Genomic DNA, 16,815 nt, shown 5'->3' with positions numbered 1-16,815 from the left:
CTTACAGTGGCTCAGTAACTACATAAGAAATATAGAAATAAACTATATTTCGAATAAAAGAATAAAAATGCAGGATATGGATCTGTTTTTCTGAGTTGATTCTAGCCCAGTGAAGAACCCCCTCTTTGAGTGACAGTGAGAAATTCGAGAAGCTGCAGTAACTCATTTATATCACTAGGGTTCCATTTGGAAAATGATACCTCCCCTTGTCCAATTTAATTAGTAATTGTGTTTTCAGTTCCAATTGAAGGCCTCAGAAGGAAGGACTGTAGTAAACTGTGGTATTTGGTATTATTGTTGTTATCTAATTATATTTACTATTGTGACAGCTTTAAATTAAGGCACTTTTCAAGAGGAGCACATCGTGTTATCTGATTGGTTTTTCTCTTCTTCCCCCACCTCCTGTGTATTCTAAAGTCCAATGTTAAGTATGAGCCCTCTTTTATAGATACAAATCGATGCATGCAGATTTGTGGTTATTTTTGTTTGTTTTTTAATGCATGGCCTAACATGGCAAGTCCATTGTGAATACGGAGGTTGAGCCTCAGGGTCTTTTCTGAGATGTCACCCACCCATTGACAAAGGCAGTGTGGTTTCAGGGAACGATGGCCCAACAGGAAGTTGGAAGATGTGGGGTCTGCTCTGGCCCTGCCATTTATTTGTTGGATGGCTTTGGACCATTCATTCATTCATTCATTTATCAAGCATTTTATGGGCTATCTACCAGGTGTTCGGTGCTAGGCTAGATGCTAAGGCTACAGAGATGAATAGGACAGTGTTCTTGCTCTTAAGGAACTTCCTGTTTAGTGTATAGATTCAGATGCGTAGACCAACGTGCTCAGAAAAATGCCATGGGTGCTTTGCTAAAAGTGTGTCCAGGTAGAGTGGGAGCCCAAAGGAGGGAGGGGCAACACGCTGTAGTGCTGCAGAAATGCTTCGTGGCAGAAGTGATTTGGGGTTGAGTTTTGGGAAAAAAAAAAAAATCTTATCCAGGGATTATGCCATGATAGGAAGTTTGGACTTTATGCCTCTTTCTAATTTCCTGGTCCTGAGAGCCACTGAAGAGTTTTTAACAGGGAACAGCGTAGTCATTTGTGTGTTAGAAAGCTGTGTGAGGAGGATGAGTTTATTTCATCTCTGGGAACCTTACTTTCTCAGCAGTAAGATGCATATAGATAATACCCACTCCTCTTGCCTCACGGGTTTGTTTGGGTTGCATTTCCTTAAAATGCAGTAGGAATAGCTGACCTGTACGCACTACTTTCTAAGCCCTTTAATCCTCACAGCAACCCTGTGAAGGTCATTATTGCTGTTATTTGCATTTTATTTTATTTATTTTTTGGCCGTGCGGTGCGGCTTGTGGGATCTTAGTTCCCCAAACAGGGATTGAACCTGCACCCTCGGAAGTAGAAGTGCGGAGTCCTAACCACTGGACCACCAGGGAATTCCCATTATTTGCATTTTAGAGATGGGGATGGTCATAGGCTGACTATCCGGCCCAGGGAGACACAGCCAGGATTTGAACCCAGGTCTGCCAGACTTGGAGCCCCTGTGCCCTTAGCCCACTATCGACGCTGTTAAGATGCTGGCATGTCTTTCTTGCCCTTCATTTCTCACCTGAAACATTTTGGCTGGTCGTTGTATTTTGCCTCCAGTGACCTTTGAGCAAAGAGTGTTGATGTATTGGAAAGACTCAAAATCAGCACCAAACAAATGTGCCATTATTTGCAACTGTTTAATTTTTGTCTTTAATAATGTAGTCTTTTATCTTAAATAGAACCAAATTTACGGAGTAGAATACGTGACTTCAATTCTTTGGTACTAACTGGGAGTTACAAAGAACGTATGTTTCTATGGGCGTATACATAAATCTTCCTTCCGATGTTAACAGAAAATTGATCGTGATTCTGACACCCTCCTTTTGGGGAGTTCCTTTGAAGATCCATATTATGAATAGGTAAACGTAAAATTGAAGAGGATGTAATGAGATGGATTAGAGCAGGGGAAAGACCTTGAATGGGGTAGCCTGTCAAAAGGAGTTGCCAAAGAACAGAACAGACAAAGGTAAGGAAGTAGGTTTGGCAAACTCAGCAAGCTCTGCTTGTTGAAACGACAATTTGGAAAATATTCTAGAAGTTCACACACAGGCAGTCGCAATTCAAGGACAAGTTAACGGCACCTCTTTGGTAAAAAAAGTAAAGAAGTGTATTCACTATATTTTCTCTGTACTAGGTCACTGCAGGGCGAAAAAAGGCTGCATTATGTGCTAACCATGAATGAGTTTCTTTAAGAATTGCTGCTTGAAGATTCAGGAGGTTCAAGAAGAAGAATTAAAATAAAATGCTGTCTCGACCTGTGTTCAGTGTGCCAAAAAATAGCCCAGAAAAATGCCAGGGTTACACATTTTGTGGCTTGGGAGGAACGTTTTGATCAGCCTTCAGCTACTTATAAAAAATAAATATGGCTGAGTTCTTACTCGGACTGTTTCTTGAAGATCTTTTAGAGTAGATTTCCAGCTGAAATTTCACCTCCAGTTAAAAAAAAAAAAAAAGGAAAGAAAGAAAAGCTGAGCCTTACTTAAAGCATTAGGCATGTCATGCCACAGTAAAATAATGGAATCACAAAGAGAAAATGCTGCGTTGAGATAGAACAGCTGTCCTTTATACTCACTGCATAAGTATAATTCATCTGTTTGTAGGTTATGCTTTAATGGGGAGCAATATTAAGGGAATGAGAAAGAATTTCTTTATTACATGGAAGAGCATTGCAAAGAAATATACCCCCATTGAAGCAGCTGTTTCAGAAGAGCACGTTCTGGAACGTGAGTGAAAGTATATCCCCCAAGATTCTGCTGCCTGGCTCGTAGGAAGAATGGAGAAAATATACGAGGTGCGGAGCCACGGATAGAATTGACCTCATGGCGTCAGCGTGAGGTTTTGTGGGTGTCACTGCCGGGCTCATTGGTTCTCAGACCTGCATGTGCATTGGAATCACCTGGGGAATTTGAAAAAAACGATGCCTGGTTCTGTGCCCAGAGGTTCTGACCTAATTGGTCTGGGGTGTGGCCTGGCCATGGGGATTTTTTAAAACCTACCCAGAGGACTTTGACGTTCAGCAAAGATTGAGAAACCATCGGCCTAGAAGATGACTGATTTCCTTCTTTTTCCGTGTTCTTTGCAGCTAGGGCAGTTTGCTTGTAGGGACTTTGGTTTGGAAGCCTCCATCCCGAGTGGGGAGCAGAGACCTTCAAAGCCAACCCAGAGAGCACTTGATTAAGTGTTTAGTTTGACAGATTCCTCTCTTTAAGGGCTAAAAAGTAAAATTCCAGTGTTCCTTTGAAAAATGAATCCTGGGGTTTCTTTCCATCACAGAGAAAGTATAAGTATATTCTCTCTGAACTCCGAAGTAGGAAAAAGAAAAAAGTAAACAACCACATCCAGGTGCAGGCAAACTTCCAAGTAGTGGGAAGAAGCTGTGAAGTGATATTGATCAAGGTATCAGCAGGCACTGAGACTTGACCCTAATTTACTGCTGGGGGAAAAAAAAACAAGAAAGAAGGAAAGAAAAGAAAAGTAATAGAGTACCTTCTTGATTATAGGTCCAATGGTCAGAACTACATTCCCTAACTTAAGTGGAGCTTTTTCCTTTTCTTTTTGGGATTTCTAGGAAATACCAGACAGTACGGTATAACATAAGTAAGAAGAAACACGGCTTTTAGTTAGTACTTGGCTAATGCTAAGCATTGACCTTCAGTAATTCTCTAGTTTTCTCAGTCTGTAGAACAGGAGTCATACTATCGCTTGTACTCCAGTTTGATAAAGAACATTTACTTCTTTACAAGGAACTGCCTCCTGAGCAAATATTTGAGTTTGGGGTGATTGAGAAGGGGTGTCTTCACCTCAACACCAACCAGAAAAAAGTCAGGAGGTCACAGGTGGGTCCAAGAGACCGAAAGCAGGCTTGAGCAGCTCTCCTCAAGTGGGATGTGCTCACAAATCTAGAGATGTTGTTAAAATGCAGATTCTGAATCAACAGGTCCAGGGAGGGGCCCAAGAGAGTCGGCATTTCCAGGTGATGTTGATGGTTCTGACCCCCGGCTCACACTTTGAGAGGCACATCAGTCCAGTACATCTGCTGGTGTGAATGCTTTTCTTAGGGCAGCTGGAAGAGAATAAGACATGGATGGAGAAGACTGGTGTGTAGCTGCCCTCTGTGCAGGTGATGCATGGAGTACAGGCACAATAATAATTTTTTGACTTTGAGTTCATGTGGCCCCAAGCAACTTGGAATGATCAATGTCTATGTTCTCAACTGCTCTTTCTATAGGTACTAATTTTTATATGCTTTCCATTCTCTACATGACCTTGAGGGGAAGCTGAGTATAAAAATTTAGCTTCTTTTTTGCGGGGGGCTGCGTTGGGTCTTCGTTGCTGTGCGCAGGTTTTCTTAGTTGTGGCGAGCGGGGGCTACTCTTCATTGTGGAGTACGGACCCTGGAGCGCACAGGCTTCAGTAGTTGTGGCGAGCGGGCTCAGTAGTTATGGCTTGTGGGCTCTAGAGTGCAGGCTCAGTTGTTTTGGCACAAGGGCTTAGTTGCTCCGTGGCATGTGGGATCTTCCCAGACAGACCAGAGATCGAACCTGTGTCCCCTCCATTGGCAGGTGGATTCTTAGCCACTGCGCCACCAGGGAAGTCCCCCAAATCTAGTTTCTTTCTGCACTAATTTTTTCCCGTTTTTATTGAATCCTGGTATGTCAGCCTACTACCTTTACTCTGTGAGTCAATCTAATTTATCTTTTGAGTCTTTCTTACCTACATGTACAGCTAGTTCTCTTTTATCTGGTGCCTACCATGGTGATTTTTTAAAAATCTCCAGGTAAATGGCAAAATTATTCAAAATAATCTGGTTGACCTCATCCTCATTGGGTTATCAGTGGAAATGTTGGGGTAAAATCAACTTGCCAACATTGATCTAAATAAGATCCTCTGATTATGTTGTTTGCCCAATGGATAGATTTTTGTTTTGCCACTCTAAATCGGGGGCTGTGTCGTGTTTTCCTGATCGTTTCATAATGTGCTCACACATTATTTAAGGTTTGTAAAGTTTAAGAATAGATGTAGTTTTGTGTGTTCTAATTTAAACATAGAATTTGGAAAGGGAAGAGGGTTTTAAAAAATATGGTTGTGACATGTTTATTATAAATAAGTGAAAATGGAGCCCGTGATTATGCTGGTGGTATATATATATATTGTACCTTGTCAACAAGAAAGTGTTTATGTTTGTGTATTTCACATGGTATTTTCTTTCTTTAAAAAAATTAGAGCTGATGATGTGTCTTGGAAGGCTTAAACACATTCTGGTTTAAAATAGTCCTCTATAACTGGGCTTCTTCTGGAAGTTTCCATGGCTTTCTCATAGAACTGCAGGCCTGTTGAAATGGACCTGGTTTTCACTAGCTGCAGTCAGTTATTCCCTCTTTCTCTAAGCCAGAGGTTCTCAAATATCAGTGTGCATCAGAATCACCTGGAAGGCTTATTAACACACAGACAGCTGGGCTCCATCACCAGTTCCTGGTTCAGGAGGTCTGGGGTGAGGCGGGAGGACCTGCGTTTCTCCCATGTTGCCAGGTGATGCTGATGCTGCTTAACCGGGTACCACATTTTGAGAACCACTGCAGTTTCAGCCCTTGCTGAGTATAGACTGGCACCAGCAGCATGTATGTTGTACCTGGCTGAGGCATCACCTGGGACCTTTTCAGAAATGCAGCGTCTTAGGCTCCAGCCCAGACCTACTGAGTCAGAATCTGCATTTTTACAAGCTCCCATGTGATTTATGTGCACATTCAAGTTTGAGAAGCCTTGCTTTAAGCTACTTGCAGCATCATTAATGCTCTGATGTTACTAGCATTGGGATTCCATAAGCACTGAGTGAAGGGGAAAGAGAAAATCTTAAAGAAATTAGAACTCTTAGGTACTTAATCTTTCTGACAGCATCTTCTCTGGCAAGCTGAGGTCAACCTGGCCATAGTTGAACTCAATTCTGTATTATTCCAAGAAGTAATTTTTAATCATTTCTTTAATTCTAGAGAAAATGACTTATTTTAAACCACTTACTTCAAAAGCATCGTAAAATTACAAACTGTTTATCATAAAAAAATGAGGTCACCTAATCAGATTCATTCATTGCATGTTCTGCCCACAAGTTTTGCAAGTACTCAGGAGACCACAGCAGACAGACGAGCCTATAGACCTCCTTTAGACCTGGGAGACTGGGGCAGAGGGCCACTCCACTGCTGATTCTTCTCCATCCTTCTCAACAGCCACAGGACTATGGAATGAAACCTAAAGTGCATAATTATAATCTGGAGGCTTTATTTAATCCAGTGGAAAGTAAACAACAACAGAAAAAGATTTTCTGGAATATCTAGAATTTTCAGTTGTTCAGAACCCAAAGTGCCGCCTTCCTGGATAAATGAAGAGTCTAAAGTATTTTTCTTTCTTTCAAATTGATTGCGTGACAAACATTTGGAATTCTTAGGTGTTTCTTCCTTTAAAGAGGAAAGTAGTGCCTAACATTGGCAAGTGTATTTTCTGCCCTTGTTTTCCAGTGATTCCAAGTAGGAAAAAGAGGACTTGTGGGGGGAGAGAAACACTACAGGAAGACAGTCAAAGCATCTAGATTTCACAGTTGTGCTACTGAAATTTTTTTATACTCCTTTTAGTCATGTGCTGGGATAAGCAATGCCACAAAGAAAACAGGGTACATCTTCTTGAGGTATCTGTTTCACCTGAAGATTTGAGGGGGCGGGCCATGTTACATACTCTGACTAGTTAAGTAATATTAAACATTACGTTTATATTAAAACATATTATTATTTATGGACTAGGCAGTAACATGTGTACAAATTAAGGTATGGCATGAGACTTAAAGAAATTAGATTTTTGTAGCTGGCTACTATGGGTTATATCCCCAGGCCCCTAGGGTTTGATTCCTTTTATTCTATAGAAATACGTTGGTCGAAAACATTAAGAAGCACGTCTTAAGATATTAGGTAATCTTTTCAAAAAATACCTTTATTGAGGTATCATTGATGCGTAGTACACTGTGTATATTCAAAGTGTACAGTTGGTAAGTTTTGACATATGTATACACCTGTGAATCCATCTAACAATCAAGGTAATGAAGATATTCATCACCTGCAAAAGCTTCTTTCTCCTCTGTAATCTCTCCTTTCATCCCGCCCCTCCTTCAAGTAGGCAAGTGACCTTTAATCTGCCTCTGTCACTATAGATACACTGTCTAGAATTTTATATAAATGGAGTCACATAGTATGTAGATGTGTCTAGTGTGAGTGTGTAGCACAGTATGAAGAGGTAGGTCTAGCTTCTTTCATTCAGGATCATTATTTTAGGATTTTAGGTTCATCCACGTTGTAGTATGTGTTGACACTTCAATCTCTTTACTGCTGAGCATTTTTCCTTTGCATGGACATGTCACAATTTATTTTTCTGTTCACCTTTTGATGGACATTTGAGTGTTTGCAGTTTATGCCTTTTAGAAATATAGCTGCTGTGAATATTTGTATGCAAATCTATGTATGGTCATATGTTTTCATTTCTCTTGGGTAAATGCCCAAGATTGAAATGGCTGGATTATATGGTAGGTGTACGTTTAATTTTTAAGAAACTTCCATAATGTTTCGCAAAGTATCTGTACCATTTTACATTCCCACCAGCATTGTATGAGCTCCAGTTGCTTCACATCCTTGCCAAAACTTGGTATGACCTTTAAAAATTTTAGCCATTCTAATTGGTATGTGGTAGTAATATCTCATTATAGATTTAATTTGCATTTCTCTGCTGACTAATGTTATTGAGCATCTTTTCATGTTATTTGCCATTAATATATCTTCTTTAGTGAAGTGTCCGTTGAAGTCTTTTGCCCAGTGTATTGTTGGGTTGGTTACTCATTACTGAGTTTTGAAATATATTCTAGATATGGGTTTTTTTTGGGTCAGGTATGTGATTTGCAAATATTTTATCACAGTCTATGACTTGTATTTTCATTCTCTTTACTGTGTCTTTCAAAGAGCAGACTTTCTTAATTTTGAAGTCCAATTTATCAAATTTTTTTTTTCTTATGGATGGCACTTTTGGTGTTATAACTAAGAGGTATTTGCCTAACATGAAGTCACAAAGGTTTTCCCTTATGTTTTTCTCTAAAAGTTTTAAGGTTTTACATATATTTCTGTGGTCCATTTTGAATTTTTTTGGTATGTGGTGCAAGGTACAATATGTGTTGAAGTTCATTTTTAAATATATGGAATTCAAATTGTTCCAGAACCATTTGTTGAAAAAACTTCCTTTTTCCATTGAATTACTTTTGTACCTTTGTTTAAAATTAATTGACCAAATACGTGTGAGTCTATTTCTGGAGTCTGTATTTCGTTTCACTGATCTATTTGTCTATCTTGATGCTAGTACCACACGGTCTTGATTATTGTGGCTTTATAATAAATCTAGGGTCATGTAGTGCAGTTCCTCCAAATTCATTCTTTTTAAAAGTTGTTTTGGCTATTCTGGGTCCTTTGTATTTACACATGAATTGTTAATCATCTTGGCGACTGCTACAAAAAAAGTCTGATGAGATTTTGATTGGGATTATGTTGAATCTTTAGATCAATTTGAAGAGAATTAACACTTTAATGAATTGAGTCTTCCAATCCATGAACATGGTATTTCTGTCCATTTATTTAGGTCCTTAATTTCTCTCAGTAATTTTTTGTAGTTCTTACCATACAGGTCTTGCACATCTTTTGTCAGATTTATCCCTCAGTATTTTAATGTTTATATGTTATTGTAAATTGTATTTTCAATTCAGATTATGTGCCAAGATATAGAAATACAACTGCTTTTGTATACTGATGATGTATTCTGCCACCTTGCTGAACTCACTTGTTAGTTCTAGGGTCTTTTTTGCAGATTGTTTGGGATTTTCTACAAAGATGATCACATCATCTGCAAATACAATTTTACTTTGTCCTTTTTCACCTGATTGCCTTTTATTTCTTTTTCTTGTCTGAAAGTTCTGCTAGAACCTACAATGAAATATTAAATAGAAGGGGTGAGAACAGAAAATCTTGCCTGTTCCTCATCATAGGAACAAAGAATTCAGTCTTTCATCTTTAAGTATGATAGTAGCTATAGGATTAAAAAATTAAGTTGATGAAGTTCCTTTCTATTCCTTGTTTGCCGATTTTACCAAGAAAAGGTACTGGATTTTGTCAAATGTTTTTCTGTGTCTACTGAGATGATCATGTGAATTTTTTAGTTTTTACTATGATGAACTATATTGATTGATTTTTCTAATGGTATTTCAACCCTGCATTCCTGGAATAAACCCCACTTGGTCATATATATATTATCTTTTACATTTAACATTGAATTTAATTTGTTAAACATTTTTGTTAAGAATTTTTGCATGTATGTTCCTGAAGGGTATTGGTGTTTAGTTTTCTTTTCTTTTTTTTTTTTTTATTTTTTATTTTTTTATTTTATTTTTATTTTTTTTTATTTTTTTTAAATTAATTTTATTTATTTTTATTTTTGGCTGCGTCGGGTCTTTGTTGCAGTGCGTGGGCTTCAGTAGCTGTGGCTCACAGGCTTAGCTGCTCCGCGGCATGTGGGATCTGCCCGGGCCAGGGCTCGAACCCGTGTCCCCTGCATTGGCAGGCGGATTCTTAACCACTTGCGCCACCAGGGAAGCCCTAGTTTTCTTTTCTTGTGATCTTTGTCAGGTTTTGGTATTGGAGTGATCCTGGTCTCATAGAATATAGTGGAAATCTTTCTGTTTTCTTCAATTTCCTGGAAGTGTTTGTGAGGAATTAGTAGTATTTTTTTCCTTAAATGTTTGGTAGAATTCACCACTGAAATTATTTGGGCCTGGAGTCTTCTTCATGGGAAAATTTTTTTACCTAAAAGTTCAGTTTCTCTAATAAATGTAAACTTATTCAGATTATTTTTTCTATTGATTTTTGTTAATTTGTGTCTTTCATGGAACTTGTCAACTTAATTTAAATTACTGAATTTATTGGCATAAAGTTGTTCATAATGCTCACTTAACATACTTTTAATATCTATAAATTGTAGTGACATCACCATTCTCATTCCTGATTTTGGCAATTTGTTTTTTTCTCTCCTTTTTCCCTGATAATATTAATTAGAGATTTATTAGTTTTATTGACCTCAAAGAACTAGCTTTCAGTTTCATTGATTTATTCCCTCATTTTTTGTTTTTTTTCCTATTTAATTTATTTTTGATTCTATTATTTTCTTTCTTATTTCCTTTCTTCTGCTAGCTTTGGGTTTCATCTGCTTTTTTTTTTTTTTTTTTCCCCTAGTTTCTTAAGATGGAAGACACTGAAGTTATTAATTTGGGAATTTTTTTTTTAATATAGGCATTCAGTGTTTTAAACTTTCCTCTAAGTCTGCTTTAGCAGTGCCCCACAAATTGTAATATGTTGTGTCTTCATTTGCATTCAGTTCAGAATACTTTCTGATTTCTTTTTTGTTTTCCTCTTTGTCTCATAGGTTATTTAGAGATGTGTTATTTACTTTTCAATTATTTAAGACTTTTCAAATATCATTCTGCTATTGATTTCTAATTTAATTCCATTATGGATAAAGAACATATTTGTATGACTTGAGTCCTTTTCATATATTGGTATATTTTATGGCTCAGAAAGTGATCTATCTTGGTAAATGTTCCACGTGCACTTGAATGTGTAGTGTTCTGTTGTTGGGCACAGTGTTCTTGACATTAGATCAACTTTGTTGATAGTGTTGTTCAAGTCTATCCTTACCGATTTCCTGTTTATTTGTTCTATCAGTTTTTGAGATCTCAGACTATAATTGTGGATTTACTATTTTTCCTTGCAGTTCTATCACTTTTCTTCATGTTTTTAAAAATTCTGTTATTAGGTGTCTAAACATCTAGGGTTGTTATGTTCTCTTGCTTAATTGGCTCCTCTATCATTATGAAATTACCCATTCTTTGATTAGAAATCTACTTTGTCTTATAGTAATTGAGCCATTCCAGCTTTCTTTAGATTAATGTTACTGTGGTATGGGTGTATCTTCTTTCATCCTTTGACTTTGTGACTTTATATTTAAAGTGGGTTTCTTATAAGCAGCCTGTGATTTGGTCTTGTTCTTTCTCATCTGACAATCTTTGTCTTTAAATTGGGATATAACTATAACTATTTACTTATAATGTGATTATTGATTTGGTTAGGTTTAAACTGACCACTTTGTTATTTGCTTTATGTTTATTGAATCTGTTCTTTACTGCCCTTTTCTTCTTTTATGTTTCCTTTTGGATTTCACATTCTTTTTCAACTATTTAATTTCCTTTGTTTACTTAATAGTTATATCTCTTTGTAGTATTTCAGTGGTTGCTTTATTGATAGTATATATTTGTAGTATACATCTAACTTATGGCAGTCTACCTTCAAATAATAGTGTACTAATTAATATATAGTATAAGAATGTTAAAAGGGTACATTCCTATTTCTTTTCTCCTGGTCTTCATGCTATTGTTGTCATAAGTTTTACTTCTATGTTATAAACTTCACCATTCATTGTTATTATTTTTGCTTTAAACAGTCAATTGCCTTTTTTTTTTTTTGCGATACGCGGGCCTCTCACTGTTGTGGCCTCTCCTGTTGTGGAGTAGAGGCTCTGGACGTGCAGGCTCAGCAGCCATGGCTCACGGGCCCAGCCGCTCCGCGGCATGTGGGATCTTCCCTGACCGGGGCACGAACCCATGTCCCCTGCATTGGCAGGCGGACTCTCAACCACTGCGCCACCAGGGAAGCCCAGAAGAAAAGATCTTTATGTTAACCTACATAGTTATCATTTCTGGTGTTTTTTATTCTTTTATGTATATCCAAATTTTTATCTGGTATCACTTTCCCTCCTCCTGAGTGACTTCCTTTAAAATTTCTTATCATGCAGGTCTTCTGGTGATGAATTCTTTTAGCTTTCATATGTCTGAAAAAGTCTTTATTTCACTTAGTTTTTGGAAGCTGTTTTTCACTGGGTATAAAATTGTAGTTTGACAGTTTTTTTCCTTTTAACACTTTAAAGATATGGCTCCACTATCTTCTGACTTTCATTCTTTCTGATGAATAATCTGCTGTCATCTTTATCTTTGGTCTTCTCTACCTAGCATGCTTCCTACCCTTTCTGGGTACATTCACCATCTTTTCTGTTTTTGTTTTTAATTTTTTTTTCCCTCCAGAAGTTTGACTACCATGTGCCTAGGTGTGGTTTGGTTGTCTATATGTTGCTTGGTGTTTACTGATCTTCTTAAATGTGAAAATTTGTCTTTAACCAAATTTGGGAAATTTAGGATGTTATATCTTTAAGTAATCTTTGTTCCTCATTCTTTCTCTCTTGTCCTCCTCTCCTCTCCTTCTCAGGCTTTAATTGCTATACATGGGTAGATAGATAGATAGATAGATAGATAGACAGTCTCATAGGTACCCAAGGTTCTAATTTTTTCCAGTCTTTATTTCTCTCTGTTTTACAGACTAAATTAATCTGTATTGTCTTCAAGTTCATATACTCTCTTCTCTTCTTTCCATTCTGCTCTTAAGGCCATTCAGGAGACATTTTAATTTCAGATTTTTATTTTTCATTTGGTTGCATTTGGTTCGTGTTCATTATGAGCATATTTTGTTTACGCTATGAATAGAGTTTTTGGTGGTAAAATATCATGTGACTAGTTTGAATAGGCTTTTAAAATCTTTGTCTGTAATTCCAAAATCTGGATTTGATTAGGTTCAGTCTTTTTTTTTGTTTGTTTGGTTTTTCGTTTTTTCACGGCACGTGGGCCTCTCACTGCTGTGGCCCCTCCCGCCGTGGAGCCCAGGCTCCGGACGCGCAGGCTCAGCGGCCATGGCTCACGGGCCCAGCCGCTCCGCGGCATGTGGGATCTTCCCTGACCGGGGCACGAACCCGCATCCCCTGCATCGGCAGGCGGACTCTCAACCACTGCGCCACCAGGGAAGCCCAGGTTCAGTCTTTTTGATTGCTTTTGACATATCTCGAGTACAGGTTAGATTTTATTGTTTCTTCATATGTGTACTCATTTTGGATTGTAACCTGGATGTTGTGGATGATACATTTTAGAGACTCTGGATTCTGTTATTCTTGAAAAATGTTGATTTGCTTTGTTTTCTCAGGCAGTTATCTTGAATGAAGTCTGATTCCAAGCCCTGTCTTTCTTGTGGTGGGCAGCACCTAAATCTTTTCAGTTCTTTTAGCCTTTGTGCGAAGCTTGTAATCTTCCTTGCACACATGTAGTCAAAGATTTGAGCAGAGTTTTTACACAAAAACTGGGGCTTCCCCTTCTCAGATTCTCCCTTTCTGGGATCTCACCCTCACTTTGTAGCTGCTGTGGATGCCTTAGACCCTGTTTTCTGGTTCTTTAAGCCAGTAACGCCTTGAAGGTTTTCCATCCAAGTTTTAAGTGCTTTATGCAGCACTGACTAGTGGAGTTTTAAAAACAGAAATTCCATCTATTGCCTTTTCCTTCATTCAGGTGTAGACAGTGTTTGCCACTTTTGTGACTCCTAATGCTTTCAGGTAGTATTTTCGTTTGTTTGCACATTTGTTTGTGTTTTGTTTTTTTTTCTTTGCGGTACGCGGGCCTCTCACTGTTGTGGCCTCTCCCGTGGCGGAGCACAGGCTCCAGACGCACAGGCTCAGCGGCCATGGCTCACGGGCCCAGCCACTCCGTGGCATGTGGGACCTTCCCGGACCGGGGCACAAACCCGTGTCCCCTGCATCGGCAGGCAGACTCTCAACCACTGCGCCAGCAGGGAAGCCCTTGTTTGTGTTTTAAATCTAAAGTTTAGTAATTGTTATTTGCAAGAGTATTATTCTGTTAGATACCCTTCTACTATTATCAGAAACCAACTATCCTCTTTCCTTAACTTTTAAAGTTTTATCCATGGCTCTAGGTTCTTAAATCTCCCTTGGCTTTACCCCTACAGAGAAGGCATGACTGCTCCCTCCTACCCTAGTCAGTCTCAATCTTAACTCCTGCTTTTCCTTGAGGGACTTTGGGCTCTAGTCTCTATTCCTATTGGCCTCATCATCCCAGGTCAGGCTTTATCCTTTTACACCTGACCTTCTGGCTCTGGGCTCTCCTCCTCTAAACCATGTTCAACACCTTTGCCTAAAACTTCCTAATGTATCACATTCCCAGTTCCTACGTTGCCAGTAGATCTCCATTGCCTATGATGGGGTCTCCTCACTCACAGATGGTGATAGATCAGTAGTTCTGGAGGAAGCCAGCTACCTTTGCATTCATTTTTGCAACCCTTTCTCCATAATTTTGAGCTTTTCTGAAGGTAAAGGAGACAGAGTGAATAGAAGCATATCACTTCAGCTCCACTCCAAGGCTTTACTATCAGAATGTAGCACAACTTCAGAACTTCATGGAAATTAAAAAAACCTGGTTTTCCTTCAGATAAATTGGCCTCCTCTGGCTTGCAGCCTGAGTGTCCACAGGCATCCACAGCTGGTACAGCCGACCTGTCTGATCTCAATCCTCCCCTCCCCTCCAGCTTCATGATTTCCTCCAGCTTGGTCCACTGTCCCTTTGAGCAGGCACCATGCTCATTCACATGCCTGTGGATGAATGCTTGTGAAGAACTCATTCTCGAAGGCCTAATTCCAATGCCTATTTCTTTTCTTACATGAAGTCTTTCCTGATTGCCAGTGGTCGAAACTCATCTTGCCCTGTGCTGGGCTCTTTTGTATGTGTTTTTAAATTATTTAACACGGTTTCAATACAAGTAACAGAGACCTCCTTCAAACAAACTTAGTTGTTCTTAGAGTGGGGGAGAATATATTTTAAGGAAACTTGTGTGTCTAACTTGCTGTTTCCTATTCTCTAAATCCCGATTCTATATTCCCAAGAAAGGTAATCTGATGCTCGTAGCTTGGGTCAGGTATGTACCCCTTCCTCCAGTCAGTCCAGGCCTGGAGAACAAGGTCACATGATTATAAACATGGCAGCCTGGTGGTGGAGATTCCAGTGATTTGAGGGCTGATCAAGGGGAAAGACATGACCACAAGGTGGCAGTAGCGCACACAAGCTTTATTGGGCAACACTTAGGCAGGTTTGCATGGGGAGGAGGGTCGATACCCATCAGGGCAGTATTCTGGGGGCGGGGGCTTGTGGATTACAGGGAGAGGGTTGAGGGTAGGTACTCGGAAGGGGAAGAGGACATGGGAGCTCCAGGGGAGAGGGTACCGGAAGAAGGGGTTTACATGTGTCTAGGTGATGTCGCCCAGCAGCATGCTGGGAAGTCTTTAGGTCAGCGAGCTCCAAAGGGCAGTAGGTAGTGGCTTAGGGTCTTACAACCATTAGCCTCTGTCTTATTAACGACCAACAAATTCTGGGTGTAGTTTTGTGGGGTATGCAAAGCAGGTCGATTCTAAATGACTAAAAATCTTGTTTGGGCTATTTTAAAAAGAATTGGATGTGTACAAATTTGAGTTTCGCACCAGCCGGCTTTTGAGCTAACGGGTCTCAGAGTGCACTGAAGAAATAAACAGCTTAGGGGCCAATACACAGGGGTCATCTTTGGCTCCTTTATGTGACACTCAGAAGCACCGCTGTTGATCTTGGTAGCGGGGAGGGCTGTTGGAAAGAGAAGAAGACGGCCTCCAAGGAAAGCCGGGGCTTCTGCAATCACTCTTTCAGCCCTCGTCACAGCCATTTAAGCGTTAGAGATGTTGGTGTGCACACCATCTCGTGTTAGCTCCTTGGCGTATTTATGTGTATTAGCTGGAGTACCCTATACCTGTTACACATGGAAGCCATGTTTGTTGAACGAATGAGTGAATGCTTTTTTCCTCTCTGAAATGCCCCGCATCTGCCTGAAATCTCCTCCTGCAAGGTCATCTCCCTGACGGGTCTTCATTTAGTCTTTTCTAGGGTCCTCTATGCCACAACGTTGACACACGCCATCTTACGTGAAACCGTAAACTTCTGGAAGCCTTGGGATATGGCATCCATTTCTTTAACCTTTCACATGGCTAGAGCCCTGCCCTGCCCAGGGAGTAGAGAACGCGAACCCCTTTGGTTGGGGCGCCTGCTAGGTGGAGAGCTAGTCCTCAGGTGAACCGGAGAGCAGAATCTGGATGGCGGTCGTGTTTCAGGAAAGCCTGGGTGGCCGAGAAGATGACCACAGGTGACTGATTTTAGAGAAGCAGTGCCAACAGCGGGTCAAAGGGTCAAGTCAGTGCTGGGGAGAGTGTGGAGGAGGGCAGGTGAGCTCCGTGGACAGGTCAAAATGAGCAGCTCAGGACTGACACTACGAACAGTGCTATTGGGCAGGTGTCTGCTTTATAGAGCTGCCGGAAGCCTGACCCTTGGTGCCTACCCCAGAGCTTTGAATGCACTAGGAGGCCATTGAATACCGTTGCATTTTCCTGCATCCTAAGTGGCGTCTTAATTACAGAAATTAGAACTTAGGTGACAGCAGAAAGGCAAGTTACTGCATGTAGAATACTAAGTGTGTGTTCATCCTTGAAAGTTTGTTTCCTTTATTTACTTCTACACCTTAGAGAAGTAGAGGCTTCCATTTCCATCTGGCCTATGTACAGATATAAAAGATTAAAGCAGTAGAGAGAGCAGAGAGAGGAGAAACTTTAGCCAGATCCCATTTTTTCTAAAGTTCAAAGCCCCTGAAGCATTTATCTGCACAGATAGCCATCTCTGTACGTACAGTATCTG

General features: G+C 39.8%; 1 protein-coding gene and 1 non-coding gene across 12 annotated transcripts in view; one reads left to right on the top strand and one right to left on the bottom strand.

The window, feature by feature from the left end:
* FOXN3 (forkhead box N3) overlaps positions 1–16,815 on the top strand; it is a 409,030-nt gene that overhangs the window by 66,160 nt on the left and 326,055 nt on the right. The gene's annotated exons all lie outside the window — the stretch shown is intronic.
* Positions 1,372–1,444, bottom strand: TRNAR-UCU. The gene has a single exon. It is a non-coding gene; the product is annotated as a tRNA-Arg (tRNA).

This window comes from Phocoena sinus, chromosome 2 (genome assembly GCF_008692025.1).
Source record: "Phocoena sinus isolate mPhoSin1 chromosome 2, mPhoSin1.pri, whole genome shotgun sequence".
Taxonomy (NCBI): Eukaryota; Metazoa; Chordata; class Mammalia; order Artiodactyla; family Phocoenidae; genus Phocoena; species Phocoena sinus.
Note: the sequence above shows the minus strand (reverse complement) of the source record. Positions and strands in the feature narration are given on the sequence as shown.